General features: G+C 43.0%; 1 long non-coding RNA gene across 3 annotated transcripts in view; it reads right to left on the reverse strand.

The window, feature by feature from the left end:
* Positions 1–13,578: 13,578 nt before the first annotated feature.
* LOC110193649 (uncharacterized) overlaps positions 13,579–27,995 on the reverse strand; it is a 266,032-nt gene continuing 251,615 nt past the window's right edge. For 2 of the 3 annotated variants that reach the window (XR_013484729.1, XR_013484728.1), the window contains 3 exons: positions 22,258–22,335; positions 21,980–22,097; positions 13,579–16,728 (listed from right to left, as the gene is read on the reverse strand). This is a non-coding gene — a long non-coding RNA (uncharacterized LOC110193649). The remainder of the gene's footprint in view (positions 16,729–21,979; positions 22,098–22,257; positions 22,336–27,995) is intronic. The other variant, XR_002320507.2, reaches the window with a different exon arrangement.

Genomic DNA, 27,995 nt, shown 5'->3' on the forward strand with positions numbered 1-27,995 from the left:
CTTTTGCTGTGAGCACAAGAATTGGGGAATTGTAGTGTTCCTGACCTATTGACTGAAGAACAGCTTCTCTTCTACCAGGATCTCACAGTACCCCCAGTCTTAGCTAGAGCACTCACACTGGGAGGAAAGGGCGGAAGTAGGAACCATTGACAGTAAGGTCCAGAAAAGCTGCAGCTACTGATGTAGGTTAGGAAATGCTGAGAGTGTGTATATATGTATGTGTGTGTATATGTGTATGTCATGTGGAGGGGTGGGGGGGCAAGGGTTGGAGAGAACACAGCAGGAAGCCAGAAGCAAAGGAAGAATAGACAGATGAAAGAAAAGAGTAAAATGTGGTAGGAGAGGGGTGAGAATTCCAAAATGGGGATTAAAAAAGAGAAGGAAAGAGGAGGTGGGGAGTGAGAAAACTGGAGAACTAATGAATGAGGCAGGTAAAAACCCTATAAAGTGGAGCCTCCATGCAATGAGCCTGAATAAATGAGATTATCATCCAGAGGGCAATATCCCAACATGGCATGAAATACATGTGCAGTGTGTGGCAATAACAGGACTCATCAAACCAGAAGGAAGCTACACCAAGCAGATGCACAGGCTGAACCAGACAGCCTGTACAGGAACCCTGGTGACAACTATGAGGAGGACTGACCAGTTTGGAGATGTCCCTCATGGCCTTCATGGAACAGGCTGCTTGGTTCTTCATTCCTTCAAACTGTCTTAAAGGTCTTTGTAGAAGAAAGGCATTTTAGGAAACTAGTAGGTGGCTAAGAGCTTCCCGTGCCTAGCTGCCTCTCCCTCCAGTACTTTGTCCAGATAATCAAGAAAAGACAAAAAGAATTTTTGCTGATCACAAACCTATGACTCCTCTGTTAAAATAGAAGCAGGTCCTATCTTATGGTAGGACCCTAGAGCCACAGGATCAGAGGATTAGATTGAAGGAATTAGCAACAAAAGTATGACTAAAATTCATATCTCTCTGGAACTAAAACTCAGAACTCCCTAGAATAAATTTTCTGACTTTCCACTGCATTTCTCAAGCACTCCATTTCTGAGCTCACTGTGTCTGTCCCCCTCCTCAAATCTCTCATAGTATTTTGTCTGGTCCTGTCCTTTGTGATTATCTCATTCTGCCTTGTATTATATTCATATCGGTTTTATTCCTTCTTTAGGACTATAGGTTACTTGAGGGCAGGCTCTATATCTTATGTCGTCTTTGCATCTTCAGTACCCAGGCTAGGGCCTTTCACATAGTGGACATTCAATAAATATTTATTGAACTGAATAGTCAAAAATATGCAATTTCAAAAAAAAGGGGGGGAAGCTAAGTGGCACAGTGGATAGAGCTCCAGCCTTGGAGGACCTGAGTTCAAATCTGACCTCAGACACTTACTAGCTGTGTGACCTTGAGCAGGTCACTTAACTCTAATTGCCTCACCAAAAAGCAAGAAAAAAAATGTGCAATTTCACCAACAATGTCACATAAGTATTATACTTTCATACACAACAGCAGTCACACACAATGCTGATCTTGGGAGATGTGACCCGTTAGATTTCTGTATCCTCAGGCTGTAGGTCTTTCTGATATGTCCCTCCCATTTGGGACTAGAAGATTCTGAGCAAAAGTGCTAGGCTTCTCATGACTTAACATTGCATCTGCCCCCCCCCCTCCAATAACTGACCAGCAAACGAGGCCCCGATGAAAGGTCTCATTGTTCATTCATGGCCTGATCCCCCCAGCCCCCACCACACACTCAGATCTCCTACCCATTTCCCCCTGCTTTGGTTGTCTGTGTGTCTGAGCAAACCCAGGCTTGCAAATGTAACCTGTGTCCCAAAAGCCGGCGATAAGAACAGGATTCGTGATGCAGGAGAGCCCACAACACCTGTTGTTTTCCAAATCACTGGGAGCCTCAGGATGAAAGCACTAAGACTGCGGCTCAGTGTTGTGTACCAGCAAGACTGCAGCACACACCCACTCTAGTTAGGCAGCCAGTGGCCATCCAACTCCACTCCTCCAAGTGCTGTCTAAAGTCTCCTGGGGAAATCTACATGGATTTGTAGAGGAAGGATTCATTTGTCAGCCAATGATAGAGTGCTCGGTGTACAGAGAATGCTGAACTAAGGCTGGGATGCAAAATTCACAGGAGCAGGGAGGGACCTCATGTGTTCAAGTCCTCATTGTATAGATGGGGAATGGAGGTCCAGAGAAGAAGTGAAGTGACTTGCCCAAGGCCACATAGGTAGTAAATAGCAAAGACAGAATTTTAACTGTGGCCTTCAGAATCCAAATCCAACACTATCTCTGCCACAGTGATTGGGGGGGGGGGTTTTCTTAACCTGGGATCTGTTACTATTGTTTCCAATATTTGAAGAACTGCACTTCAACAGAATTGATTTCCTTTCTAATCCTGTGCATTGTATCTTACTCATTTAAAAACACTATTCTGAGGAGTCTGTTAGTTTCACCTGACTGCCAAAGTGGTGTGTGTCATGTCACAAAAGGGTTAAAACCCCTGCTGTATCATTTCTACCCTTCAAGAGCTCACAGCCTGGCTGGAAACACAGAATAAATACTACATGAGCAGAGAAAAGAAAGGCTTTAATATAAAACACTACAACAAGTACAAATAAATATATTTTAAACACATTACTTAAGTGCTGGGGAGATGAAGGAAAAAGCAACAGTCAGTTGAGGGTTAATCAAGGCGAGCTTCCTAGAGGGGGTGAGTTGTGAGCAGGGTTCCAAGATTCCATTTGGGTTAAGATGTCAATGAAATAGAGGAGACTGGAATAGATTCAGGCTCTTAGGGACATGAGTAGAAAGGAGACATGGAGGAGGAGAAGCTGAGGGTGTGGGGGGAGGGAGGAAAAGGCAACATAATTGAGAGGAAGGGGCAGAAGGAAACATTGAGCCCAGGTCCTTAGCAGGCTTGGTCCACCCCTTACTGATGGTGTTAAATTCATCATCATCAATAATTAATATTTGCTGAGCATCCACAATGTGCTAGGTACTGACCCCAGTTCCCTTTTGGGTAGGAGCAACCTAGCTACACATTTGCTGGACCACCCTTCCCCAGCGGTAGCTCAGCTCCCTCCCCCAAAGAAACCTCTTTCCTTTCTCTGCTCACCTTTGTGAACTTTAGCTAATACAAGACCAGCTTTGCCAGGTTTACAGTTGGCTGTTTCCACTCAAACACGTACAATAGTAAAATGGAGCCCAAGGAAAACAAAACTGCTCAATCTAAGGAGAGCCCACCCTCCTCCCACCCCGCTCTGGGTCCCTTCTGAGCAGCAGCCACTCTCTCCCCCAAATCTCACTAGGAGCTTGGGGTCTGAGCAGGAAAGCCATGGCCAGGGAGCTGGATTTTAGGTGTGGGGAGCACAGGTGGGTGCATTCGCCCCCCTCGCCCAGTCCCAAGCTTCCTTCTCTTCCACTGCAGTGAAAGAGCAGGAAGAAAGACAGACACTGAGAGGGGCAGAAAGATGGTGAGCAAAGCAGCCTCCGTGAGCGTGAGATAAGGAGCAACAGAGGAGAGGCCCAGAGAAAGAAAGAGAGTGAGAAAAGAGAGAAAAGAGGGAGATGAAAAAGAGGGTAGAAGAGGGAAAGAAATGAGGGACTCAGAAAAAGGGTAAAGGCAGAGAGACGAACAGGTTCTCACAAAGACAAAAACCACATATGTATCTTTCCTCAAATAAAATCCAAACTGATACACACACACACACAAAATAGAGATTTATGTATGTGTGTGTGTATATCTATAGTATATATAATGAGGATTTATATATATATGTGTACATATACATATATATGTGTATATATGTATGTCAAGGGGATTTGAGGGAGTGGAGGGTTATGGAGGGGTTGGGAGTAGGAGAGAAAAGGAGTAAGGATCGGGGCAGGCATAAAAATAATAGCAAGAAGGACCTAGGATCTCCCCAGGCAGGAGGACAGGGCCAAATATTAATCTCCAGATGCCCAGAGGGTAGCCTTTTTCCTGGAGTTGTTTCTATTATCTAGTGATCTAGGAAGGGGACATCACCAAGGTTTATCCTGGCCTCCCCCCCCCCTTTGTGCCTCCAAAGATGCTGCCCAGCACAGCACAATGACAAGAGAAAAGGGAAAGAGAAAAACTAGGGAGCTAGAGTTTTCTGAGTGGGTTTGAGTTTTGTTTTCCTTAAGGCAAGGAGAAGGAGTCAGCACGCAAAGGCAACTGCTGCATTCAGGGGGGCCACACAGACTCAGCCCCTTAGGAACAGGCAAAGCTCATAAGCCAATGCCTGAGCCTGCAAGCAGGGTGTGAGGGAGTTAGAAAAGGGGTAGTGGTGAAATAGGAAGGGGGGGAAACCCCTAGGGAACTAGAAAATGAAAGAAAAGATTAAAGGGGTGAGAAAAAAGAGGAGGAAGGAGATAGGAAAGAGGAAGGGAGGAAAAGGAGAGGGGAAAAAGAAAAAGAGAGGGAGTGAAAAATAAAGGAAGCAGGAGACGAAAGGAAGAGGGGGAAAGAGAAAGGGGAATGTAACTTGATAGGGAGGGGGAGAGGAGAGGGAGAAGGGAAGGGTGAATGGTATAAAACGAGGAAAAGAAAGGAGAGAGGAGAGCAGAAAAGAGGGCATATCAAGAAGAGGAGGAGGAAAAAGAATAGTGCCGGAGAGGAAGGCAATGAAGACCTGGAGAGAGAGGAGAGGTACAAAAATGTGGGGGGAAAGAAGGACGGTAGGAGAGCAAGATGGAAGAGGCAAGGAGACAGAGCCAGGAGCCAGGGAGGGGAAAAACAAAGACTAGAAGTGAATGGACTCCATGCATCCTCATCAACAACAGAGACAAAGCTGGAGAGAGACCAAGGCGAGAGAGAGGAGAGACAAAGGCCGAGTCTGAGGGTGCTCTCATCACCGAACTCGGAGGGTCCTGACTTGAACTCTCACCCTTTGACCCCTCCTCTCCTATCCAGCTGCGCACAAGATCTTCGGGGAAAGAGAGAGAAGGTCCCCACTCAGAACTTTAGAGGGAAAAAAAAGTCTGACTACCGCCCTAAGGGCTGTCACAACAGATAAAACCTCATCCAGGCTTCGCTGTGTGAGCTCCTGCACACTAATGCACAGTAGAGCTAAAAATACCGGTGTGTGCAGAGAGGGAGAGGGAGGGAGGGAAGGAGAGGAGAGAGAGGGAGGGAGGGAGAATGAGAGAGACTGCTATTGCTGGGTTCTCAACTGATTGTAGCCTCGGTTTTCCAGAGATTCTTAATAATCCAGATGTGCAGCTGCAAAAGGGAAGCACTTGAGAGACTGCAAATATATGGGCATAAAATCCCCATCACCCCCCTCAAAATGGCAGGGGCGGGGAGGGGGGGAGGGAAGTTAAGGAATGGGAGCTTTGTCTCCCTTGAGGAGTCTCAATGCTGAAAGGGGGTAGGAAGTGGGGGAAAAGGAGGGAAGGATAGGAGAGCAAAAGAATGAGGGGGGAGAAAGGGAGAGATAGAGACACACTTTCAGGGGACTGGGATGGGATACAGTTCAGAGAACTAACTGTTCTTTAGGAAGGCCCTTGGACAAGAGGAAAAGGCATAGCGTGTGTCTCTACCTCATTTCCCTCTGACAGATGGGCTATGTAGTTTAAGGCGTGGCCAGCCTAGGCTGTGTTCATGTGCTTGCTGCCATGATTACAGGACCAGTCCATCTATTACCACCAAGTGCTGGTCAGAGATATTAGGCTTTTAAATCAGTATTGATAGGATGAGGAGAGGGAAAGGGGGAAAAGAGGAAAAGAAAAGTGCCTAGATGCTGTAAAGGCACCATACAGAGAGGGAAAGAGTAAAAGAGTCTTTCCAACTAGGGTGTAAACTTCTTGAGGGTAGGGATTGCATTATATACTTCATTTATTAATTCATCCAACAAACACTTACTACTGTGTCTAGGTACTGAGCTAGACACTGAGAAAGACAGTAAATTTGGGTAAAACAGGGTCCCTGCCAGCATGCAGTTTACAATCTGATGAGAAGAGAAGACCAGCACAGATAGCTATAATGCCCAATGTTATACATTGCAGTGGAGACTTACCAAAGTACCTAGTGATGTGAAAGGCTGGAAAGGCTTACTCACCTGGGAAATCAAGGAAGACTTCATGACGGAGGTGATATTTGAGTTGTACTTTAAAGGATGGGTAGAAATTCAATAGGCAAAGAGAGGGAAGGAAGATATTTCAGTCATAGTGAATAGCTTGAGCAACGAGAGGGAGCCTAGAAAACTCATCATGTTCCCAACACAGTGCTACTACACAGCTGGACACATAGCATACTAACAAATATCAGTTGACTTGAATTAATATATGAGAAGATGACTCTGTGAGAAGAGGAGACAATCAACAGATGAAGAAAAAATACAATGAGAGTACCTCCTTGAGCATCATCCCTTTTAATGGTGTCATGGCTAGAAAATGCTTTGAGATGTTTGTGCAGCCTCAGTACCAAGAGCAGAAGAAAAATCAGTAGGCTTTTTGTCCCCATAGGAAGAAGAAGGGTATTTTGTTTGTTTGGGGGAATGATAATATAGCTAAGAGCTGACATTTCTATAGGTACACGTATTATTTGATCCTCATAACAACCCCCTGAGGTGGGTACTATTATTATTTTCATAAGGAAACTGAGGTAGAGGTGTAAAATGACTTGTCCAGTGCCACACAGCTAGGAAGTGAAATAAGAGGCAAGATTCAAAGCCACATCTTCCTGAGTCCAGTTCCAGCACTCTGCTATTCTAAAGAAGCCTGACTGGTCCTGGCATTGAGGGTAAGTAAGCAGGGAAGGGAATAGCAGCTGTGGGTAAATGATTTCTTCCAACTAAGTACACAAAAGATAATCCATGACTGTCAATGTAAGAAACCTTGGCAGTTAGCAGCAAAGGCAAAGGACTTCTTTTCTATGAAAACCAATAGATGATGACACAAGGTTCCCAGTCTTTTCCCCATAAGATTTCATGGCTAAGAACTATATGGAAACCAGAATTCTGATTTGGGCTTTGCCATTAAGTCAATTCAGCAAGTGACTTACTCTCTTTCTGGGCCTCAGTTTCCCCAAATGAAGAAGTTGGACTAAATGGCCCCTTAGGTCCCTTCCAGCTCTAAAAATGCTATGAATATATAATACTGCTCTTAAACAGGCTTTTACTTAGTGCCAACTTAGAGTTTCTTGAGAAAACTTTTAGTGTTTAGGTGAAATAGCAGTGATCATTATTTATTTGTTATACATGCTGGGTATCCATAATGCCACCTAGAAGAAGAAAAAAATAAAACACGACCCCTGCCCCAAGTAGCTTCAATTTCAAGACAAGAAGCAATGAAAACCTAAGTATGGGTAAAGGAGGCATTGTTTGTCTTGCTTTGACCTATAGGCTCCCCTCTGGGGTTGGTGGGCAGAAAGTCTGCCCTTTTGCCCCGTTCCAGGATCACATTTTGCTGTCTTGCCATTGCCTCCCAAGTTGATCATTCTGGCTGCCAAATTATTCAGCCTGTCCCTCTCCAAAGTCACCATTGTGGGATCTGGTTCCGCTCAGAAAAGTAACCACCATCACATTGTCATCTCTTACTACTAGGTAACACTAACACTCTTCTCTAGTTTTCTAAGGCTTTCACCCCTGGGGCTGGGAATTGTAGAATGGTAGGGCTGGAGAGGAACTAAGTAAGCATGCAGTCCCCGCCCCCTCATTTTGAAGGGAAGGAAGCTGAGGGCCACAGAGACAAGGGAATTTGCTCCAGCTCCCACGCCATACCGGTGACAGAGCCTGGACTAAACCCTGGTCCCCTTTTTACGTCATTATGCGGCCTTCCTTGTTCTACTGTGGCTGTCATTTAAGTGCTTACACAGAAAAAAAAAATTCCCAGGCTTTTTCCACACACTCTTCACTTCCTCCTTGTTCTCAATGATGTCTGAGCAGCATTTCTCTAAGAGGAATCGTATTCAATCTATTGTTTCTTAGTCCATCCCTCTAACATTCCTAGGTCCCCATTGTATCCTGATTCTGACGGCCTGTGCTCCCATCTCACATCCCCAAACAAAGGTGGTAGAGAAGAGAGAAAAGGGAGAGGAAAGAGAGACAGAGAAAGACAAGAGAGAGAGAGAGAGACAGACAGACAGACAGACAGAAGGAGGAGGAGAAGGAAGAGAGGGAGGAGCATGAAAGGAGGCTTAGCCAGGCCAAAAAAAAAAAAGGAGGAAGTTGAATTTAGATTCATGGCTTCTGTTTTTTCCCTAAACTTTATTATCTAATTTAACAAGAGTTGAGGAAGAGAAAAGAAGCAACTCAACTTCTGGCACCAAGGGCATGCAGGGTCTAGCTGGCTGCAGCAGATCTCCTCACTCCTGCCTGTTTGACCTCATCTGTACCATTCTTTGCTGGGTGTAGCCTCCCAGGCTCTAGTTTGTGATTGTTGGGGGAGTGAAGGGAGGCAGGGAGGAACTCCTTCTAAGGCACGGAGGAAAAGGAAGTATTGCTGTACTCCTCTGAAAGAACCAAGAAATCTAAAATGGGAAGAGACCTTGAGGTCACCTGGTGTCCTCTTGAACACCTCCAGTGACAGGAGGTTCATTGCTTTGGGAGGCAGCCATTCCAGCCCAGATAAAATTGGGCCAGAATCCACCTCTGCCAGCAAACACTGGATCGATGGCCCTGCCAAACAGAGAGGCATGGCAGCCCAGGGCAACACCAGTTTCAACTTCGTTGACACTTAATTGAAAAACATTCTAGAGGAGGAGAACAGAAGATTAAAGACAGCAAAAGGCCAAAAAAAGCCTGAAGAGAGCTTGGCACAAGACTAAGCCATATCACCCTAAGAATATTTGTAAATGACACTGGAAAGGGGACAACAAAGAGATATGAAATGGAACAGACTAGGAAGCAGTGTGACCAAGTGGAAAGAACATCAGACTGTGAGGCAAGAGGCTTCAATTTAAGCTTTTGTTAAGTACCTACTAATGTAAATGCTCAATGCTGGCAATACAAAGACAAAAAGGAAAATGGTCTTTGCTGTCAATTCATTCTACTGGTGGGTAACAACACATGAACAGATAGCTGTGTGTAAATATGTGTATGTAGATATGAAGCTATGTAGAAATATACACATGTGTACATAGTTATCTGTTTACGTGTTGTTGCCATCAGTGCATATATTTATACACATAAATATAAATTAAAAGATGAAGATGCATATACTTAAATGTTTGCAGGTTGTTCTCCCAGTACAACGTTAGATAGATATTGTGTATGATACACACACACACACACACACACACACACACACACACACACACACACATAACTTCAGCAAAGAGAGGAAGCCAGGAAAACTCATCATGTTCCCAACACAGTGCTACTGCCCAGCTGGACACATAACATACTCTCAACAAATATCAGTTGACTTGAATTAATGTATGAGAAGATGACTCTGTCAGAAGAGGAGATAATCAACAGATGGAGAAAAGAAATTTATGTATGTGTGTGTGTATGGGATAATTTGAGTAGAGGGTACTGAACCCTTCAGATCTGACCTGAACTTATCACTCCACCAGTTCCACCAGGCAGCTGTCTTCTTAGTACTAGTATTCTCTTGGTGATGTTGTGTGGCTCCAACTATGATCTCAGAAGAATCAAAATTGTATTTTTTGTCTCTAGCATCTAGCATAGTTATTTGCACATAGTAGGAGCTTAATAGAGGAAGCTAGGTGGCTCAGTGGATAGAGCACTGGAGTCAGGAAGATCTGAGTTCAAATTTGGCCTCCAATGCTTACTAGCTTTGTGACCCTGAGCAAGTCACTTAACCCCTATTTGTCTCAGTTCCTCATCTGTAAAATGAGGACACACTGGATGAAGAAATGGTAAACCACTCCAGTATCTTTGCCAAGAAAATGCCATAGACAAGTCCTTGGGTCACAAAGAATCAAATGCAACTGAACAACCACAACAAAGAACTTAACAAATGCTTGCCAAATTTAACTGACCCTCACCTTTTTAAGTATCAGTAGTGAACTTTCTTAGGTGGTGAAAGGGGTACTCTGTGATCTTGAACAAATCACTTCCTCCCTCTGGGTCTCAACTTCCGCACCTATACAATGGACGGGCTGGATTCCACCACCTTCATTTTATAGATGAAGAAGTTAGCGATCCCTAGTGATCCTTTCCAGCTCTAATAATCTAAATTTATATGAGATTTGGCAGTGTTGCTGTAATAGTCAATTCTTATCATCAAGAATAGTGGAATCTCCACATTTAGAGTCTATTACCTCAGTAACCAATGTGCTATATAGGTGAGGAAGTTTCAGTGCCCTTTAAGAAGGTAAAGTACAATTGAATTTAATAAGCATTTGTTAAGTGCCGTTACATACATGGCACTTGATAAGCACACAAAGACAAAATTGAAAAACAGTACCTGCTCTCAAGAAGTTTCTTTCTGTTGTACTAGAAAGAACACTTGGAGCTGACCAAATAGATACATGGAGAAATTTTAAAGGCACTAAGGGCTCACTCAGAGACACTTGTTCACCAATGGTGTTGGCCAGTGTCATGGACGAGGTCCTGTCTGAAATCTAAATAGAAGGGAGATTCCTCTCAATGCTGAGTATTTCCAGTGTTCCTATTCTTATTTTGATTTCGTGCTTGATTTGCAGTGGAATTCTGGAACACTATATAGAACTAGTTCAATTAGAGCTCTAGTCCCTCTAAAAAGATCAGCCTAGCCACCCACACTGAATGAAGTGGGTAAAAATGCATTTTGCATGGATAACTTGATGGGCAACCTGTTGAATTAGTCCATGGGTATATAGGTATGTATGTATTCGTGTATGCATCTATCTATCTATCTATCTATCTATCTATCTATCTATCTATCTATATCTGTCTATCTATCTTAGACTGAAACTGCAAATGGACAACAAACTGGGCACAGAATTGAATAGGGGGGAGAGGACGGCAGGCTGGATCACATCTGAGAAGTCAGGCATTGTTTCTAAAGATTCCAGGCTCCTTCTGCCACAAATGCCCACCTCTTAACACCAATATTCTCTTAGTGATGATGTTATGTATATGCAAATCATAAAGCAAAAAGAATACCATGATCTCAGAAGAACCAAAATTGCAGGTAGGTCAAAGGGCAATGGAGAGATATGTGGTGAGTGGACAGTAGCATATTACTGACAGTGAGTTGGGTGGGAGAAGTAACGATAAAAGCCATCAAGGACAAATATCACCAGAAAAGGAGATGGGCTAGCCATGTAGCCAGACTGAGGGATGACAGATGGACAGCCCAAGGGCTGCAAAAAAAAAAAAATTAAAGAACCCATCAGAAAGCCTCCAGCATGTCGGAGGATTTGTGGAAAGACATGGGAAAAATTTTCACTGGATGACAAGCTGTGGATGGGTTGCAATCTGAAGAAGTGGGTGGAGGACCCACACAGGTGAGATTACAGATCAGTCCAAGTATGTAAGGTTCTAATGATTACATCATCTTTCCTTATCTTGAGCTGAAATCTTCCTTCACGAAACATCTGCCCCCTGGAGCCATAACAAATGAAAGAGAGTTAAGTCTCCTCAGTCATCCTGCCCCAAAGCCCACAATGAATTTCACAAAGGAGACATGAGCTAGAAGGGCTACATGTCGGTCTGATTGTCCCCCTACTTGAAAACTAGTTGAATTACACACCAAGCATTGATTTAATTAAGTTTTTCAGTGTGTGGCATAATTAGTAAGAAACACTATTGGAAAAGAATGGGAGGTCTCTTCAGTGTTTCTCACTATTAGAATTTGGCCCTTAGGCCAAAAAATATGGCAAACTCTAATACAGGGAATATAGAATGCAAGCAGCTCTAACCACATGACACTACTCTGTAGACCTCTGTTTTTCTTCTATATAGAAAAGGGAAAATAATTATATTTGCAAAACAGAGAGAACATATCATGTATATATTACCCATAATTATGCTGATATAAACTACAGATAACATATCACACCAATCTAGCCCTGTAATGTATGCATTACATGATTAGAACATTGGGGCTCATCTCTGTGTTACAAAAATAGAATTATGATTTATATAGAAGTTCATTTCATGTGACCAGAATTATCTATGGCATATTAGCTATACTGTCCTTTTCAGCCTCTTAGCCAAAATCAAATTACAGAATGGATAGTTACACAAACACTTGACCTCGGCCCAAAGGCTGAAAAACAATGCATAGCTTTTATACCTTCTGTAATTTCATCTCCATCACATAGAAGGAATATACCACCTATAATTCTATTCTTGTGGTGTATCTGACTGAAGTTTATTCCCTGAGGTCAGGGAGGCAGTGTGGACTAACAGTAAGTGCACTGGAGTGGACTGGGAGTTAAGAGACCATATTCTAGTGCTATTTCTGCCACTAATAAAAATAAAGGGGATATTTCACATTGATGTGCCGCTTTAAGGTCCACAAAGCACTTCTTCATAACCGCCCTGTGAAGTAAGGAAGACGAATGTTGTTATCCCAATTTTACAGCTGAGGAAAGTCAGGCCAGAGAAGTGACATGATTTACATGGTCTCATAGCTAGGAAAGTGTCACAGTCAGGATTTGAACCCAGATCTCCTGATGCCAAATCCACCACATCATGCTGCCATTTACTACTTGATCTTGGGCAAGTCACTCACGTTCTCTAAGTCTCAATTCTCTCCTCTGCAAAATGAACACATTGGATTAGAAAACACCTCTGAGGTCCCTTCGGCCTGCAACAATCTACATTTACCTTTGGTATTCCATAATCTATGTTCTATGCTCTATCCTGTTTGCCCATGTGTGGAAGCTAACCAGGAGACAGAGGAAAAAGGAGTAGAAGATTTGGGTGGGCCCAGAGCTTATTATGAAGAGAAGGTTGAATGCCACACACCTTCTGCCTGTGTTTTCTGGCTCATCCCAGGAAACACCCCTCCCTTCTGCTCCCATAGAGTCCAATGGCCCTAAAGTAGTTGCTTAAATAAGCAGATCCAAGGCACTTATAAACTGGCATCTTATCAGGCTAATAAAGATGGCAGCAACTTGGATTTGCTTCTTTCAACAAGTGACATACATTTATTAAGCTCCTACTGTGTACAAGGCTTTGCACTGGGCACTAGGACATCATCCATAAAGGGTTTGTATCTGTTTGCTCTATAAGAATACCATTACAATGCTAACATTTCACTCACAAAAGAGTGTTGCAGTTTATCACTTAGGACGCTGATTTCTGTTCTTTCCCAGATTTCTGTTCTTCACAGGGCCTTTCGTGCATGAACTCCCTAAAGAACCAGTGCTGGGCCTATGGGAGAAGGGGTACCATACCCACTCCCTTCTCCACCAAAAGGCGCCTCCACTCTGGGCCTAGGCATTTAGTCTGACTGGGTTCAGACTTGGGGAGCTTGACCTCTGAGAGAGGTTGGGCTCCATTTTCTCCTACCTTTTGCCTCATGAAGCCCCATCCCAGTGTCCTAGGGATATTTACTTAAAGCTTAGGTTTTGGCTCGTGTCTAGGTATTCCCAAAGGGGATGGGGGTGGGGGAGCAGAAAGTTACTCAATGTCCAGTGCAAATCAAGTATGAGACAGGTATTTATTTCCTATACACACAAAAAAAATACTAATGAACACAAAAGATTCATGATGTGTATTGATAAGACAACTTAAAACAAGATTCAGTAACTTAATTTATAACTACTCATATTCTCTTGGGAAGCTGATACTTAAAACCCCACATCAAAATAGAAATCAGTTTACATGACTGCTGAGTAGGCATTCTTTATTTCCCCTCCCTTCTGCCATTGTCCAAACAACTTCCAGTACATGTCTCCTGGTTAAAAGGTCAGGGCTTGGGCCAATCCTCGTGATGGGGGTTGTCTTCTCCAAGAGTGCTGGAGTCATTTCTGGGGAACTCCTCCTTCTGCCACAAGCCAGCTCTTGCCTGATGGGATACAGTGCCCTGTATCCCCTCAATCTCACATGGGTACCTCCAAGGCTGGGCACTTGAAGCTGATGTTCAATCACCTTCTCAGAAAAGGAAACACAACGTAGACAAGTCAGCCAGGGATCCAGGCACAAGCTCACCTAATCGAGTCTATTCTCCATCTGGGAATAGCAGAGGAGAAGGGAAGGGAAGCAACAGCATAGTTTTTCCCCTTCACTACTTGCCACATAGAAGAGTCAAAGTCATAAGAGAGTCGACTATAAGCCATCTCTCCTTTTAACTGATGCAGCAGCATCCTCACCCCTTCCACTGTCAAGAACCAAGGAAGGGCCAAGGGACCACTCAGGGATGTCTACATCAAACCAAGATTCCAGGTCCTTCCACTTGTGGGATACCATATGGTTAGAAGCAGCCAGGAAGGCCATCATAGTCTAAAGACCCCAAGTACTAAGTCTCCACGTCTCTGAAACCTCAAAAGGTTCTAGGGGAGCTCAAGGTCCACCTTCCCTGAGATGGTTCCTCAACCTCTGCTACCACTCTTTGAGGCTCTTAGGGTCCCAGAGAGTTTGTTACTGCTAGCATACTGTAAGACTTGAAAGAGTTAATTCTACTCTTAAATTCAATGACTATTCAATTCAACAAGCATTTATTAAATGACTACTATGAACAAGGCCCAAGAGATACAAACACACAATGAAAAACAGTCCCTACCCTTAACGAGCTTACTTTTAAACTTTTTTTTAACCAGACTTATGATTTCATTGGGATAGGAATCTGCCCACAAAGCTTTCTCTATCAGTGCAAATCAGCACCTTCTCTCCAGGTTATAGTCTTAAAGAGTTACTTGGAGGGCACTGAAGGATTAAACAATTTGTGCCAGGCAAAACTTTTATTAGGGGCTGGTACTTAGATGTATAAGGGGCAGAACTTGACCCAAAGGTCTTCCAGTCTTGCCAAGGGTCTGAGGCCCACTTTCTCTCCTCTAGACCACACTGTCTTTTACAAGCTTCTCCCAAGGTTCTCCAAAAGTATCTGAAGACCAGAGAGACACTTCCATAAAGGGGTGGGATGGAAGAAACTTAGGGAGAAAGGAAGGAGGAAGGAAGGATCCACCTCAGGGAATTTTTGCAGTAGCTTGGGGTGTCATGCCGTATCTATTGTCACGTAATTAGGGTACAAAAATCAACAAGGCTGGGGAACATTTTGAGAGCTTGTCAATTTAAAAAACAAACTTTGTCCATTCTTAGCTTATGTGGATTCTCTGCAAGCAGTTTTTAATCCCAGACTAGATCTTACTAAATACCTCAATACCATTTAGAAACCAATTCCCTCGCATCCACACCCCCACCCCAAGCTGGTGTGTGTCTAGAAAATGCAGGCTAATTTTAACAATAGCTTTAGTAAGAAGGTAAATCTGTGCCCTTTCTTCTATTTTTCCCCCACCCCCAACCAAAGAAAGACATGATAGTATAATATACATGCCAAAGTAAGATAGAAATGGTTCTTGGATTATTTATACCCATGGACCACCAAGCCTGTGGATAAGTATCTATGAGATGTATCTATGAGAATGACAGGCAGCGCTAACAGACCTCTTTTCCATACTCAGGATTAGCCTCAACACATCTTAGATCCCCAACTTCTTGCCCTCCAGAACCAACTCCCACCTTCTTCCTCAGTGACTGTTTTGAGTCTCCTCTAGAAGCCAGACTGTATATCCCCTGGCACCCACTAGCTCATGATGAGAGAGTAAAGAGGACATTTTGTCCAAGCCCGCTTAGCTCTCTCTCGAGGTCCACCCCTAGGTCTCATCCTGAGCATGCAATCATGGACCCCCACACAAAGTGTGTGATGAATTTTGAAAATCTCTCTGCCCACCAACCCCTCCCTGGCAGATGCAGGCTCCGGCCTCTTGAAATTCTGCACACTAATAAAATTGTAACTAATTTACATCCGAGATGAGGAGTGAGTGGCAGTGGTTGCTATGGAGACCATCTCGTGAGCCCAGGCTCCTCCACAGACAAGAGCAGCCGAGAGATCAAGAGATTCTGGGCTCAGGCTGAGGCAGATCCAAATGCCAGCCAGTCCTACTGGCCTCCCTCGACAGGGCTCCCAGGATGACTGCTAACCCCTCACGGTAGCCCTCACGGGGTCCAGCAGCCCTCTGGGGTTGAGGCAGGCAGGCTAATAGGGTAAGGCAGACACACTCTGCTTGGATGCAGGACTGGCCTTCAGGGACCAGACTCAAAGGGATGTTTGCTAGAATCTGTCTCTGCAGTGCTTCATCCAGCGTAACTGTTCTTCCCTCCCTTTCTCCCCTTATCCTGCAGTCCAACCCTTTCTCATGCACATCAAGGACTAGACTCCCATGGAGAATGATGGAGGACTGACCCTGTTAGTAATACTATATTACTTTGGGGACTTTTCTAGGTGAGAAAGAACAGTAATGGTCTGAGTTCATTGAAATTCTGCCTAGAAATACTGGCATCCTGAGGGTTTCACTGGACTGTTTTGTTAAAACCCATCTGTGTTTTGTGGAAGTTGTCTAGCCCTGACCATGCACCCAAGCCTTTGGGGTGTGAAGAACCTAGTCCAGGAGCTTGAAGGCCAGGCTCTAAATGATAGACCCCATTAGAAGGAGCTCCCAGGTCCCCTCTCTGTATCTTACCTTAGGCTTAGACTGGTATTCCAAAGACCTGGATTCACATCCTGTTCTACCACTTAATGAATAAGTCACCTTAGACAAGTTCTATCACCATTCTGGGCCTCAGTTTCCTCATCTGTAAAAAAAGGGCATAAAAATAATTGCACTACTCACTTTATAGAGTCGTGAGAATATATGACGTATGTGTGTGTATACCAATTTAAAAACCCTAAAATGCTTTACAAAAGTTGAAGAAGGAATAGGAAGAGCGGGAAAGAGAAGACTTTCTTTGTAAAATCAAGTGAATCCAAGGACTATTTGTTGAAAGTCTACTAAGAGATTAGCACTATGTTGAGGCATACAAAAAATCTATCAAATCCAAATCCCACCCTCACTGAGCTTCCAGTCTAATTGGGAAGACAAATACTTGACACATGTGAAATAGCTAGAGAACTGCCATTGGCAGAACAGTTGATAACTTCCTGAATTGCCTAGATGTTATTTTCATACATCAAAAGGTGGAGGAACCAAAAAGAGGAAAAACCCTATTTTGGGTCTGATTCTCACTAACAGGGAAGAAAGAGTTGCTGGAGTACAAATCATGGGAATCTTGCCAGGAAGTGGCGGTGGGCAGGGAATTACCACTCCCTCCTAAAGTTTGTGAAAAAGGAGAGGAAAGAGGGAACAGTCTAACACATACACTCTTGATTTGGGAAGGGGAGATTTCAGAGTTCAGAGAAAGGTTAGGTAGTATTCCACAGACTAAAATTCTACTGGGAAAATCAGCCCAGGAGGAATGGAAAACTCTTAAAAATGAGATTCCAAAAGGCCCCAAAAGAAAAAAATGTGAATAATAAAGAAAAAACAAGAATTCTCTGAAGAGACATGTGACTACATAAGGAACGCATGGAACCACTGAGATTGAAAAGAGATATTTACAGAAAATCAAAGTCAGGCCAAGCAAAAGAAGATGAATTTAAGAGTGTAGAAGACCTAGAAGAATAGTGTCAGAAGAACTAAAACTTAGAAGGAACTGACACTAATAAACAGTTGTTTATATAGAACAGAATATATAGAAAAAGAAGATCAAAGCAGTGGATGGAAGGATGATAATGGAGAAAAGAGTGGAATAGTTCAGTTTTTACTCGTCTTCTGTTTTCTCTACCTGGGAGAATGAGCCCTGAACTCTGAAGAATAAAACCGAGATAGTTAGCAGTGAGTTGCTGCCCAAGCTAAGGAAGGTGATATTAAGAAAGCACCTGAAGTTGCCTTTGATGACTTTAAATCACCTGATGAGCTATAGCCTTGTGTACTAAAAGACCTGGCACATGGCATCTGCTGATCTGCTGATCTGTAGGTGTTTTCTAGATAGTCACTAACAACCTCTTTAATAATCTGCTCTGGAATGTTCCCCTGGGATTGAAGTCATACTCATTGGCCTGTAATTTGAAGATTGTATTCTCTTCCCTTTTATTAAAAAATCAAAACTGCCTTTGCCCTTCTCCAGGACTATGGTACCTCTCCAATCCTCCCCAGTCTTTCAGATATCATTAACATCTTCCAAAAAATAAGAAGTCGTGAAAACAAAATCCAACATGGTTTCATCAACAACTAGGCTAATCTTATTTCCTCTCTCAACAAGGTATCAAACTCCTAGATGATGGGAATGCTATAGATATATTTTACCTGGATGTTAACAAAGCTTTTGATAAAGAATCTCGTACTGTTCTTTTAGAAAAGTTGAAGGCATGTGAACCAGACAACAATACAATTAGATGGGATTCAGAACTGGTTGAATGGCCAGATTCAAAGGTTAGTCATTAATGGTTCAATGTCAGCTTGGCCAGAGCTGTCCCGTGAAGTGTCCCCATAGATCTGTACTGATCTTGACCCTATGCTGTTTAACATTTTTTATCAGTCATTTGGACAAAAACATGAAGAGCTTGCTCACCAGATTTGCAGATAACACAAATCTGGGAGGAATAGCTAACACATTAGATGACAGTCAAGATTTTAAAATGTTTTTGACTGGCAATAGGTTGAATCTAATAAGATTCAATAGGGACAAATATAAGGTCTTTCACTTGGGTTCAAAAAAATCAGCTTCCCGTGTACAAGATGGAGGAGATCTGGTTAGACAGTGGTTCATCTGAAAATAGATCAGCACTGGGGACAGGGGAAGGTTTGTGGACTCCATGCTCAACATGAGTCAGAAATGTGATGTAGCATCCGAAAAGGCTAATGTGATCTTAGCTTACGTTAAGAGAGGCATAATTTCCGGGGATAAGGTGGTGATAGTTTTGCTGTACTCTGCCCTGATCAGATTATATCCACAGTAATGTATTCAGTTCTGGTCACTCCCATTTAAGAGGGCATTGTTAAGTGTCTAGAAGAGGGCAAGCAGAATGGCAAAGGGCCTTGAATCTATGCCACATGGGGCTAGGTTGAAGGATGGTTAGCCTGGAGAAGAAATGACTTAAAGGGAGATAGGATAGCTGTGTACAGGTACTTGAAAGATGTAATATGTGGAAAAGAAACTAAACTTATTTTGTTTGGTCCCAGAGGGCAACACTGGCGGGCGGGGGGGGGGGGGGCACTAAGGCTGCAAAGAAATAAGTTAGGCTTGATACCAGGAAAATGTCCTAATGACTAGAGTTGTCCAAAAGCAGAGTGGGGCTGGTTCGGGAGGCATATGCCTCCTTGGAGGTCTGTAAGTATTCATCATGAATGACCTCCTGTTGGGTATGTTCTACCAGGGAACACTGAGGGATGGGTATGTGTTGGACTAAATGGTCACTGAGTTCCCTTCAAATTCTGCAATTCATCTATAATCAACGACTAGGTCTTTAGGCTAAGGCCCCATTCGAGGAAGACAGGATTAAAGTGGCCTATAGTAAGGAAGGGGAAGAAAGATCCTCTTCATGGAAACTCTCATCTCTTCTCAATCAGACTCTTGTAATGGCACCTTGTTGGTGTCCCTGTCTCCAGGCTATTCCCTCATCAGCAGCTCTGCCCATAGCTGCCCAAGCAATCTTCTTAACACATCTCTACGTATTACTCCTCTATCCAAAAGCCTTGAGTGACCCTCCATTGTCTAATGGAAACAAGCATCAACTCCTGAAACTGACATTCAAGGTCTTCCTCAAACTGATTCCATCCTGTCCCATAGTAACTCATGCTACTGTTTGTTTGGTGTTTTTTTTTATGTTGTAGCCAAACTATTCTATTTTTACCATGCCTTCTCTTCATCTCTCTGGGGCAGGTAGGTAATGCTGTGGATAGAGTTGCCAGAACTAGAGTCAGGAAGACCTGAGTTCAAATGTGACCTCAGATACTTACTAGCTGTGTGACCCTGAGCAAGTCACTTTACCTTGTTTGCCTCAGTTCCTTATCTATAAAATGAACTGGAGAAGGAAATGGCAACCACTACAGTATCTTTGCCAAGGGGAAAAAAAAAACCCTAAATGGGGTCACAAAGAATCAGACATGGCTGAAAAAACTGAAATCTCCCATCTCCATCCTTCTGCTCAAGCTGTGCTCCAGTACGGAATGAACTCTCCTACCCTTCTACTCAGTGGAGTCTCTCTCTTTCTTCAAGGCCCCACTCAAATGAAACCTCTTTCATGAAACTTTGCATGGTACCTCCCACCTCCTTAACCATCTCCCAAGTGAAAGTGATTTTGACCTCTTTTTCCAGTGTTGGAAATGGACTTGCACTGATCCAACCACTTTACTGAAATGTTGTCACATCAATCATTCAATCAATAATTTCCCCTGAGCCTCAGTCTCCCCATCTGTAAAATAAGGGAGTGGGAGTAAATGGTATCTGGAGTTCTCTTTGACACCTAACATTCCTGGTCCTCCAATGGCACAGATTGGTGTGATGAGATATAGCCTTTTCTTCATAATCGTTCTGTTCTAAGCCACCAAGCCAACCAGCTACAGAACCAGAGCCACAATCTTTGCTGTATTCAGGGTCCTGCTTTGCAAGCCTAGGAGTGCGTGTATCCATCTCCTAGATGGACTTTGGGAAACTCCTGATCATCTGTCACCCCCTCTTCCCCACAGACAGAAAGGCTTTCTCTGCTTCAGAAACTATCTATTGCTCCTCCAGACCCTCCTTGGCCTGCTTAGCTCTGGCTTATTAGGAAAGTCACACAATGAAAAACTGACTCGGACCTTCCAAGATAAGCAGCCTACGTCTTTAGCCCTAATTCACCCTGAACACAATCAACAGACAAGCAAGGCCTAGAGCAGGAGCTATATGAAAATGAGCCCCACACACTTTGGTCACAAAAGATCTCTCGGTGCTGAAGATCTGTCCGTCATCAGGAACATGATACCTAATTTTGGGATTGGGACCGAGGTTAGAGTTAGGACCTGGTGGTGAAAGACTCAGCACACTGGAAATCTCTGTTCTTCTCCCAAATGACACTAGAACCAGAACCTGAGAGAGGGACAGACCTTAGAAATTAGCTAGTCTAATTCCCTAATATCACAAGGAATGGAGAGCAGAAGTAACTGCCCAAGATCACACAACTAGCTGAGTGCAGAGCTGGAATTAGAATCCAGCTAGGTCTCCTGAATCCCTGGTCCAGAGCTCCTTCCCTTATATCAAGCTACCTCCTGTAAAGAACAGTCATTTGGGCATGAAGGAGACATGAGCCCACAATGGTAAGAGGGAAGCCCACTTATTGACTAGCTCAGCCACAGCACTCACGACATCCTCCCACAACTTTAAAATCTACATGAGTAAATTGTGGCCACTGGGGCAGCTAGGTGGCACGGTGGACAGAGTGCTGGGCCTGGAGTCAAAAAGAGTCATCATCCTGAGTTCAAATCTGGCCTCGGATACTTACTAGCTGTGTGACCCTGGGCAAGCCACTTAATCCTGTTTGTCTCAGTTTCCTCATCTGTGAAATTATGCGCTGAAGAAGAAAATAGAAAACCATTCCAGTATCCTTGCCAAGAAAACCTCCTATGGGGTCCCAAAGAAGCAGACACAACTGAAATGACTGAACAACAACAAATCATGGCCATGTAAAATTATATAGTAGGCTTACTAAATGCTTGTTTCCTTCTTTTCCCCTTTCAAACTTCCTCCAGGGCATTCATATGTGCTATCACAGCTTGGTAACTTACTAGCCGTTTGACCACAGGCAAGTCCCTTAACCACTATGAAACTCAGTCTCTCCATCTATAAAATGCAGATAACCATAGCTGTATTATTTTTATCACCAGGCAATTATGAGGAAAGCACTTTGGAAACCTTGAAGTACATATCAATGTGACTATTATTATCCAAGTTGACACTTGTAATAATACTGCTAAGTGAGACCCCATTTAATAAGTGAAGACACAGAGGCACAGAGAGGGGAGCAGCTCACCCAAAGTCATCCAGCTAGGCAGTAACATTGCTGAGACTAGAATCCAGGGCTCTTGACCTCATGAGCTTTTTCTTTACAACGTGCTATGGATCAGTCGTGTGAGGAGATTCTGGAAAGGCTGCAAATAAATGCAGAAAAGCAAGACAGGAGATTCAACTTGGAAGTACTCCAGCAAAAACACATGGAGAGGGTAATGGTGGCTTCAATCTGAGAGTCTGGAGATCTGGATTCTGATCCCCTTTGTTGGGCCATTGGCTTCTCTCTTAACCTCTACTTACCCTATTGATGAGAAGAGGGTGGGCTTGCTTTTCATTTCTCTGAAGATAAAATCAAGTTGAGAGTTTCAATCCTGTCCCCTAGGCAGAATGAAAGTACCAGTTTGATTTAATGGGAATTTTTGCCTACAAAAGGGAAATTTTGCTTTATCAGTTTCATAAGGGTACCTAAAAGCCCCTTCAGTGAACTTCAGTACAATGAATATAAGTTCCTTAAGGATAGCCATAGTTTTATTTCTGTCATTTTATCCCTAGCACTCAGCACAGGAAGTGTAGTAGGTCCATAATAAATGCAGGAAACACAAAGTTTTTAAAATAGGCTGTCCCTGCCCTCATAGAGCTTATAGTTTAGAAGGGGGGATAAGGCATACAGTTAATTATGATATGCAATATTAAAACTTAAGTGTATTAGAGAGATTAAAGACAAAGTGTTCCTGAGTTCCAACAGGGAAGATCATTCCTAATGGGGTAATTTCAGAGAAGGCATCATGAAGGAGGTAGTAATTGAGTTGAACTCTGAAGGATGGGTAGGAATGCATAACAAGGCTATATGCATCTGGTAGCTTACCAGTGAGCCCAGAGTATCCTGTTGTGCAAAGGGAAGAAACGCATACCTTTAAAATGTAAAATGTGGGCATTGGGTTAGATGATCTTGAGGGTTCCCTCAGGCTCTAACATGACACGTCTCTCTAAGGCAGGCTTAGCACAGTAGAGAGAACACTGTGCTTACTAGTAGTCAGAAAAATCTGAGTTCAAATCCAACCTCAGACACGCACTAGCTATGTGACCTTGGGCAAGCCACTTAACCCAGTTTACCTCACTTTGCTCATCTGTAAAATGAGCTGGAGAAGGAAATGGCAAACCATTCTAGTATCTTGGCCAAGAAGACCCCAAATGGGGTCACAAAGAGTCAGACACAACTGAAAAATGAATAAACAACAAAAATTGTAAGTCAGTACACTCAGAAAGCCAACAGAAAAACGTCCGGCTCAGTCTTCAGTTTTTGCTCCAATAAACGGTCTCCACGTTGCTGCATCATTCTTACCTGGTGAACACTGCATTTGATTGTCTTAGAGACTTCCCACACCACATTTGTGATCCTTTCCATTCATCTGGTGGTTTCTCTATGGAATCAAGATTTCCAAATAAAGCACTTACGCTTAAGGGTATTTCACCTTGAGCTTGGCTAGGAGATAAGCAGGGCCTTGCTAAGGACAAGCCTGCCCAAGTGAGAAAGAACCTTGAAGCCTAGAGGTGAGGTGGTGTGTGTAGAAAGATGATATCTTCTGTGGATGAAACACTGGGTTCCCTTTTCCCAGCTGCTTGGGACATTACTCTAACTTTAGCTTTCAGGTTCCAGAAACATGTAATTATTCTCCATCTTTTGACTCAGCCCAGCTCAGTTCCAGTTTTCTGCCTGTGAGTGGTCCAACCGCATACTAAGACTCTTCTATCTTTAACCCCCAGGGCTGTGTCTATACCACATGAATTGAGCTCGGTAAAGTCTTCCCGTTTACATATTTCTGAGGCCCTATCCTCAAGGCCCACCTCTCCAATGGATTGTAAATTCTGGATAATTTGTGTAGCAGAACAGACACTGGCTGAGGGCAGAGGAGGAGGGAAATAAGACTTTTTGAGACAGGGTGTCACTTCTGCTATATCTCGAACCCCTGCCCCGTGCCATGCACAGCAACACCCCCACTTGGCCCACATTCCACTTTCCAGCACACAGTTGAGAGGCAAGAAAGAAGCAAAAAAGGCTTCTGAGTACTCAAAATGTCACAAAATACACACGTCAAGGTTCAAATACTTCACCTGGAATACAGCCCCTTGTTCCTTACTCTTACTGGACATAATTCTAACAGGTTTAGTTAGTTGGTTTTCCAGCCCACAATCAGAAGAGGGGAGTTAGTGTTTTTACAGAGACGAACACTAGAAGCAATGAGAAGTAACTCCTGACAACAAAGGTTGAGAAAGAAGAACTATAAAAAACAGGCACAAGAACTCAAGAACCCTAGCAACCTAGCATACAATAGTTCTAAATGTTTCAGTAGCCTTCTGAGGGGTGTCTATGAGTGAGATTTAGTATTGAATAGCTCTAGTGATTTCCTTCTGTTTAGCATCCCAGCCACTAATTCCCCAGGCATGCAGAGCAGTATAAATGCAGATGTGGGCTTGTGAAGAGCCATAAAGAAATGATTCTACTCTGGAAGTTATGATTGTATCTGCCAAAGCCAAGTGTGGTGGAGGGAAGGTTGGGGGAGATCTGACTTATGTCAAGGGGAGACACTCTCATGAAAAGGCTGAAGGGGCACATGAAAATAAGTTTCATGTGTCTGGAAGGCTGACATAAAGAACAGAGTTTCTACTTGTTGCTTGGTCCTAGGAGGCAGAATTTCAGAAGACCTGGATTTGAATCCTAGCTTTGCTACCATGCATGTAAAGCAGTCAATTTGCCTCTTTGAACCTATTTCATCATCTGTAAAAAGAGAGATGAACTAGGTAATCTTTAAAAATTACAGAGGGCATTTATAGATCACTTTTAGATTTGTTAAGTGTTTTACGCACATTATTTCATGCAGTCTTTAAAGTCCTTTTTGCCTCTGTAAGGTAGCATAGTACCGTGAAAAGAGGCCTAGGTTGAAGTCAAAGGACCTGGGTTCAAGCTGTAGTTCTTTATTTGTTCTCTTTGTGTCTTGGACAAATCATAACTTCCCCGGGCCTCAGTTTCCTCTTCTGCAAAATGAGACAGTAGATTTTGCTTTGCTATAAGGAGGCATTTGCCTAACAATCAGCTGTCTGAAAGTGGAATGGATTACTTTGTGAGGGACGGGCTTCCAGATTATTAGAGGTTTTCAAGAGAAGGCCGGATGACTACTTGTCATTGAAGTCATAGAAGGAATCTTCATTCAGGCACAGGTTGGAAGAGATGGCCTCTGAGCCCTCTCCATGTTCTGAGATTCTGTGGGAATTGTCCTGAGGTCCATACCTTACCCTGCATTCTTTTCTAATATCAGGAGAGAAACCCTAGTGCTGCTTTCCTTTCTGAGACCTTCCTTGCGGACTTCTCATGCATGCTTTCTGTTCTAATTATTTGTGAACATGACCTATTTCTTCCTGAATCATCTATAAACTCCATCCCTATTTCTGTTGAAGCTACCACCATCTTTCCAATCACCCAGGTTCACAACATTGGAGTCGTCTCTGACTTGTCACTCTTCCTCGCACCCACTAGCCAACCAGTTGTCAAGTCTTACATCATCTCTTTCTCCACAACATATCCCAACATCCATCCCACTCTCCACTCCCTATTTCAAACCCTCATCACCTCTTGCTTGGACTACTACAATAGCCTTCCAAGTGGTCTGTCTGTCCCCAGGCTCTTCCCTCTGCAATCCATCATCTATATATAGTAGCCAAATTTATATATTCTTAAAGCACAAGCCTGACTGTGTGATTTCCCAACTTAAAAAAAGATTCAGTGGTTCCCTATTGCCTTAGGATAAAATACAAACTCTTGTTTGATACTTAGGGCCCCTTCACAATCCAGTTCTAACTTTATTTCCAGATTGATTCTACATCATTTTCTTCACCCATTCTATATTCTAGCGGGGGGAGGGAAACTACAGCCTCAAGGCCAAAGGTTCCCCACCTCCGTATCTAGCCAAATGAGCCAATTTGCAATTTTCCATTTTACATTACTGTCATGCTTGATTGTCTTTGCACTGGCCATCGCCATTCCTGGGATGCTCTTCCTTCTCCTTTCCATTCCTTAGAATCCCTGGCTCCACCCAAGACTTAGAGTAAGTACTGCCTCCTATACAAGATCTCCCTTGATCACCTCAGTTCTTTTATATGGCATTTCCCTCTCATAGAATAGAAGCTCTTTGAGGGCAGAAACTGCATTCATTTTTGTCTTTGCATCTCCAAGGCCTATCATGTAACAGGAACTTAGAAATACTTGTGAAATGGGTGAATTAAAGGTACCATGCCTCAGTCATCATTGCTTCTCCCCAGCACCGATCATAGTGCTATGCATAAATCAGGTGCAATTAAATGTTTGTTGAATTTTTATTGAAAGATATTTTATCCACAGCACTGAGGGCCACTTCAAAATTTTATTTGTTTCATGAGTTTGCAAAGACTGCAATACGTTTAAAAAAAAAAAAAGGAACCACGGAGAAGAATCAGAATAAAAGATACCATCAAAGAAGTGCATAATTGAAAAAGAATGAGCTTCTCATGTGATGAGGCCAAGGGATAGCCAATAGATGGCCTATTTGCCTCACTATTAGATAAGTGAAAATAGACAATCCCAATAGATAAAGACAGGCAATTTTTGAAGGAAAAAATCCAAACTTCCAACAACCATATGAAAAATGGCACCAAATCACAAATTGAAGCAATGTTGTTTCTTAGGAGGTCATGAAATGGACGAGGAATAAGTTGTACTGGAAAGAGTTTTGAGCCTGGAAACCTGAGCTGGGAGCCTGACTCCACCGCTTAATTACTGTGTGGCCTTGGGCAAATCACTTCATCTCTCTGATCTCAGTTTCCCCATCTGTGACATCTGAAAGGGGCCAAAGACAATTCTAAGAATGAGTAGTTTTAAATAATTTTTCAGATTCATTTTGAACTTGTGATAATCAAATGTGAAGTAGGAAGCATTATTATATTTTCAATTGAAATGTCTATTATATGTTTTATAACATTGACACACCCTCAATCACTTTCACATTCATCTTGTAATCCTTGTCATAATTCCTAAGCTTTTTAGATACTTATGTTTTAATTTTGTAAAGTAACATGATGGGAGGAATATAATTTGAGTTACTTTCACATTTTTGTAACTTTGAAATAGACACCTAATTTGGTTTTATTATGAAGCCAAGCAATACCTCACATCCATCAGACTGGCAAAGATGACAAAAAAAAGAAAATTACAAATGTTGGAAAAGTGGTGGGGAAATAGGTACATCAATGTACTATTGGTGGAGCTGCGATTGGGTCCATCCATTCTGAGAAGCAGCTTGGAACTACGTCCCCAACTTCATTCGACTGTGCGTACCATTTGGCCTCCTGATACTTCTACACCTAAAGCCAGAGGTATGCTGGTAAAAGTTAAATAACCAACTATCCAAGGGGAAAAAATGTACACACTAAACACACTTCAGTTCAATTTTCATTATTAACATTTTCTCCATCACTTTCTTAAGTATAAATAATCAACAAAACAATAAACCAAGGCTGAATGGAAGGGTAGCAAAAAAGAAAAGGAAATGAAGAAGCAAAGAGGACCACTGAGGTGCAAAGGCAAGAATAGAAGGAAGGTGAGAAAGAAGCAGAGACAAACAGGACAGCTTTGAAAACTATAGGTCAGATTCATCATATGCTTTTTTAACAATAAGCTATAGGTAATAGAGATTTGCAGTTTCACGCATAATCCTCTTTTTTCCATTTTCATCTTGCGGATGCAAATGCCCATTTTATTTGGTATTTAATGTCAGAGTAAAAATCATTTTTTAAAGAAAACAGGGAAGATCCCAAGCAGACTGAGTGGACTTTCTGTGGTGAACCCAGGGGAGAACATAGACAAATGTTGGGCAGCTAGGTGGCACAGTAGATAGAGTGTGGGGCCTGGAATCAAGAAGACCCATCTTCCTGAGTTCAAATCTGGCCTCGGATACTTACTAGCTGTGTGACCCTGGGCAAGTCACTTAACCATGTTTGCCTCAGTTTCC

Source organism: Phascolarctos cinereus, unplaced genomic scaffold (genome assembly GCF_003287225.1).
Source record: "Phascolarctos cinereus isolate Bilbo 61053 unplaced genomic scaffold, phaCin_HiC Scaffold_2;HRSCAF=192, whole genome shotgun sequence".
Taxonomy (NCBI): domain Eukaryota; kingdom Metazoa; phylum Chordata; class Mammalia; order Diprotodontia; family Phascolarctidae; genus Phascolarctos; species Phascolarctos cinereus.